Source organism: Triticum aestivum, chromosome 1D (genome assembly GCF_018294505.1).
Source record: "Triticum aestivum cultivar Chinese Spring chromosome 1D, IWGSC CS RefSeq v2.1, whole genome shotgun sequence".
NCBI lineage: Eukaryota > Viridiplantae > Streptophyta > Magnoliopsida > Poales > Poaceae > Triticum > Triticum aestivum.
Genome location: NC_057796.1, coordinates 188,847,462 through 188,853,114, shown reverse-complemented (window position 1 = coordinate 188,853,114; position 5,653 = coordinate 188,847,462).

Below are 5,653 nucleotides of genomic sequence, written 5' to 3'. Positions count from 1 at the left end.
TATAGCCCATACCTTGTGGTGAAAGCTGTCTTAGGTATATCCTTTTCTCGAATCTTCAGCTGGTGGTATCCTGATCGCAGATCGATCTTCGAAAACACTTTAGCTCCTTGCAGCTGGTCAAACGGATCATTGATCATTGGCAGTGGGTAATTGTTCTTGATTGTCACTTCATTCAACGCACGATAATCAACAACCATTCTTAATGATCCATCCTTCTTCTCAACCAAGAGCACCGGGGCTCCCCATGGTGATGAGCTTCGTCGAATGTAACCCTTCTCCAATAACTCCTTAATCTTCTTCTTGATCTCTTCCAGATCATTGGCGGGCATCCGGTATGGTCTCTTCAATATTGGTCCGGTGCTTGGCAGTAACTCTATCAAAAATTCAATATCTCGATCTGGCGGCATGCCTGGTAGCTCCTCTGGAAATACCTCTGGGAAATCCTTCACTACAGGCACTTCCTCCTGAACAACTCCCGAGAGAGAATTTACATGTGTCCTCCTAGGCGCATGCCTGGATACATACTTGATCCTTTTTCCCTTCAGGGCGGTGAGTAGAATTGACTTACTGGCGCAATCGATGTTTCCCCCATACATCGATAGCCAATCCATGCCTAGTATCACTCCAATCCTTGTGACTCCAATATTATCAGCTCTGAGGGGAAAACGTGGCTTCCAATGGCCAATGGCATCTGAAAACATCCTTGACTTGCCATATACTCCGCTCCTGGTGAGCTTACTAACATAGGTGTCCTAAGTACTTTGGTGGGCAACTTATATTTATCCACGAATCCCCTTGAAATGTATGAATGCGATGCACCAGTATCAAAAAGAACAATTGCAGTAAATGACTTAACCAAAAACTTACCGATAACTGCATCAGGCTGCTCTTCAACCTCCTCCATGTTCACGTGGTTCACTTGTCCCCAGTTGAAAGGGTTGGGCTTATTCCCAGAGCTTCCATTGTCGTTCCCATTCTTCACTTCAGGGCACTCACTGGCATAGTGTCTAGTCTTCCCACACTTGAAACAAGTAATGTGACTTAGATCCTTCTTGGCGGGTGTGGCTGGATTGGAGCGGTTCTGATTACTGCTTGCTCCATTCCCATTCCCATTCTTGGCGCCATTGTGGTTATGAGAACTCCCTCTGTTATGGGTGTGGCCTCCATGGTTATGGGTAAATCCTCCCGAGTTCGGGGTGAAACGAGGCTTCTGTTGTGCTCCTGAATTGTACTTCCCTTGTCCATACTTCCTCTTACGGCTCTCAATCTGATGTTGCTTCCCATCAATCATAAGAGCCTTGTCTACCAACTCCTGGTAGTTGTTAAATGTTGCCACCATCAACTGCATGTTCATCTCATCATTAAGCCCTTCCATAAACTTCTCCTGCTTCGCGGCATCTGTGGCCACATCATCAGGGGCATAGCGTGATAGTTTACTAAACTCATCTACGTACTGAGCCACAGTACGATTTCCCTAGTGCAAGTTGCGGAACTCACGCTTCTTCATGCTCATAGCTCCAGTTGAGACATGGGCAGTGTGAAATGCTTGCTGAAACTGATCCCAAATGATATTGGCTATAGGGAAAGTGGCTGTGTAATTCTCCCACCATGAAGCTCCTGGTCCATCCAGTTGGTGTGCAGCAAAACGCACCTTCTCAGCATCTGTGCAACCTGCGGTGGTCAACTCCCTTCCAATCCTGCGTAGCCAGTCGTCAACAACTATTGGCTCGGTGCTACTAGAAAACGCCGGCGGCTGCAACCTCAGAAAACGAGCTAAGTTGTCAACTGGAGGTGGTGGAGGCGGGTTGTTGTTGTTGTTGTTGCCTTGATTCTGGACTAATATCTGCATCAAGGCATTCTACTGCTGGATCAACTGGGTGATCTCTGGTGGGAAGACAAATCCGGTATGATGTCTCGGAGGCCTCTGATGGGTTTAGAGGGGAGAGATTAGAATAGAATGAGGTCTAGTGAGAAGACACTACCCATATGCAAATGAGACAAACACAATCATATCATATCACTCAATCAATCAAGCAAGGGCATACAATCGGTCTAGAACTATCGTTACAAAAGTGATCGAACTACTACTATATACAGGGGGATGCTACTAATCATATGGTGGTCATCTAGAAATATTGATCGGTGGAAGATTCCATGATGTCCGCTCCAGCTTCGTCTTCATAATCATCGTCACTATCGTCGGGGTCAGAGTCGGTGTCGTCGACGATGATGTAGTCTTCAGAACAAATTTCCTTGGGTTTGTCGTCTTCTCCTCCTGGCGCGGGGTCTCCCATGAATACTCCTAACTTCCTTGTCAACTCGGCATTCTTCTCCACGAGTATTGTGATTTCCTCCTCGTATCCGTCACGAGTAGACTTGAGTTCCTCTTCTAGCTCCATGTTCCTGGTCATCGCCTTTTTCAAATCTATGATGCCAGCGCACATCTGGTTCTCCTGGCGTCGAATGTGTTGGTTTAACTCCTGGATGAAAGCTGCAATGGACCTGTCCTTCCTGGTGCTGATCATCTCCCATTGCTCGTCTCGGCGCCCACATATCTGATAGATTGTGCCCTTCAGCTCCTGTTTGTAGACTTCTCCAATACGTCCCATAGCAATGTGGGCTACCATGCTCTTGCCTAAACTCCAGGTTGGTGCATCAAAGGAAAACTCTATGGGCTCAGTGACTGGCGTGAATGTCCTTCCTGGAACTTGAACTCGAATCATCCAACGCTCCTCTTCTGGTAGAGTGGCGGTGTAGGTTCCGGTGAAGCTTGGTATTCCGATGTTCAGGTACCTAGTGACTTCCTTCAAGTGTCTCCCAAAACGTGTGTCTTCATCCGGTTGTGCAAACTTGTTCCTTGAGTCCGCCATCCTAAAGAGTAGAAAATGGAGAGGAGTCGGAAATGAGTAGAGAAGAGTGACCTATGGCTCATCTTAGTGGTCGTGTCCTACATTCAGCGTGTGCTCTGATACCATCTTGTAGCGATCCGACCTCAGACGGTCAAATCTCTGTGTTCAGTGTCATCCCTGGATCGGTAATGCTAACACACACAGTACTCGAAAGATTTATAACAGAGTAGCAATCACACACTTATTACATCGAATGTCTCAAAAGAGAACTTATTACAATAAATATGGCAAAAGGCCATCTAAACGTTAACAGCGGAAGGCTTGGAAGATAAAGTGAGTCCATCAACTCCAATGGCATAGCTGAGTGCATGACAAACGACCTATGACACCTTACTTGTCGTCTGAAATGTCTGCAACATGATATGTTGCAGCCCGAAACGGGCCAGCACATGGAATATGCTGGCAATATAACACAGTAGAGCAATGAACAGAATAAATGCTATCACTACATGCATATATGGCTGGTGGAGGCTCTATGGTTATATTGTTTTGCAAAAAGCCAATTTTTTCCTACAACAAAGGAATATATTTTATTTAACTATCATGGTGGTTGAAACAACATTGAGAAGGTTCCTCCAACTCAATCCCAATTAAAGTAGTTATTATCATCCCAACAAATTAATTTAGAGTGATGAGATCAAACCAATAATTCAAGTACCAGATACTCAAGATGTCCATAACCGGGGACACGGCTAACCTTGATTAGTTTATACACTCTACAGAGGTTTGCGCACTTTTCCCCATAAGACTCGATCTCCTCCGTTGAATTTCTCGCACTACATGGTGTTTGAGAAACGGATGACCGAGACACAGTCTTTCAGAAACATTAACTCTTTACTCTAGGTGGACAGTTACACCTACTTTCCCCTACATCTGCTAGCCCACCGCTGAAAGAGGTCATGCAACATACTCAACTATGCCAGAGCCCATAATGGCTTGTGGCTGCACACGGAAGTTTCTAGCATGAATAATCTTATGATCCCTTTAAGCCTGGGTGGCGAACCGTAGGATGATCACACGGGTACTCCGGGATATCCTAGGACAACACTGGATTCTCCAGGTGCCCACGAGCAATCCACCCAGATGTGTATTAAAGTTGCCACCTTAAGTTAACCATTAATTAACAATCTCACATCGGTCATGGATTGACTCACCCAAACCACGTCTACGAGCATAGCATGGCAATATAAGCATAACGTAGAAGTAACTCCTAAGGGCTTGATAATAAAATAGGTAATAGGTTCTACCTCATCAGCTACTTCCCAGACCCACATGTTAAGAGATCCTACTCATGCAATGTGTGAGGGTTGAAACTAATGCATAAAAACTAGGTAATAAAGGGGTATGATCAAAGTGTTACTTGCCTTGCTGACGATCCGAAAAACCTAGAGACTCGTAGTAGCACGCTTCGCACTCCGGGAATTCTATCGCAAACAAACAATAGCATACATAAGCACTCAAACAAAGATGCACGGGTAAAACTTAAATAAGAAGATCGAATATGAAAACTCAACTGAAAAGATTCGATTTGCAAAAGGAATCAAATCAAACGGAGCGACGAAACTCAAACTACGAAAGAAACAAGATCCGTTTACTAATATGGACTAAAGTCCAATTTTACAGCACCAAAATCTTGTTCAAGTTGGTTAAACAGAAAGAGGGCTTCGAGACGAAGATCTAGGCGCTTGTTTCACCTGATTTGGATAAACGAGCGAAAAGATATACTAGATCAAAGTTAGGGCAGAAATCGCAATCGGAAATAATCGTGAAAAAACCCTCGAAAAATAAAACGAGACGAACAGGCTAACGAACGAACGTTCGCTGTCTGCGGCTAACTGACGAACAGCGTTCATTAAAATGAACATACGGACGAATGATACATCTCCAACGTATCTATAATTTTTAATTGTTGCATGCTATATTATATTCTGTTTTGGATGTTTAATGGGCATTATTATACACTTTTATATTATTTTTGGGACTAACCTATTAACCGGAGGCCCAGCCCAAATTGCTGTTTTTTTGCCTATTGCAGTGTTTCATAGAAAAAGAATATCAAACGGAGTCCAAACGGAATGAAACCTTCGGGAACGTGATTTTCGGAACAAACGTGATCCAGAGGACTTGGAGTCTACGTCAAGAAATCAACCAGGAGAGCACGAGGCAGGGGGGCGCGCCTACCCCCTGGGCGCGCCCTCCACCCTCGTGGGGCCCACGTTGCTTCACCGACATACTTCTTCCTCCTATATATACCTACGTACCCCCAAACTATCAGATACGGAGCCAAAAACCTATTTCCACCGCCGCAACCTTTTGTACCCGTGAGATCCCATCTTGGGGCCTTTTCCGGCGCTCCGCCGGAGGGGGCATTGATCACGGAGGGCTTCTACATCAACACCATAGCCTCTCTGATGATGTGTGAGTAGTTTACCTCAGACCTTCGGGTCCATAGTTATTAGCTAGATGGCTTCTTCTCTCTTTTTGGATCTCAATACAAAGTTCTCCACGATTCTCGTGGAGATCTATTTGATGTAATCTTCTTTTGCGGTGTGTTTGTTGAGACCGATGAATTGTGGGTTTATGATCAAGATTATCTATAAACAATATTTGAATCTCCTCTGAATTCTTTTATGTATGATTGGTTATCTTTGCAAGTCTCCTCGAATTATTACTTTGGTTTGGCCTACTAGATTGATCTTTCTTGCAATGGGAGAAGTGCTTAGCTTTGGGTTCAATCTTGCGGT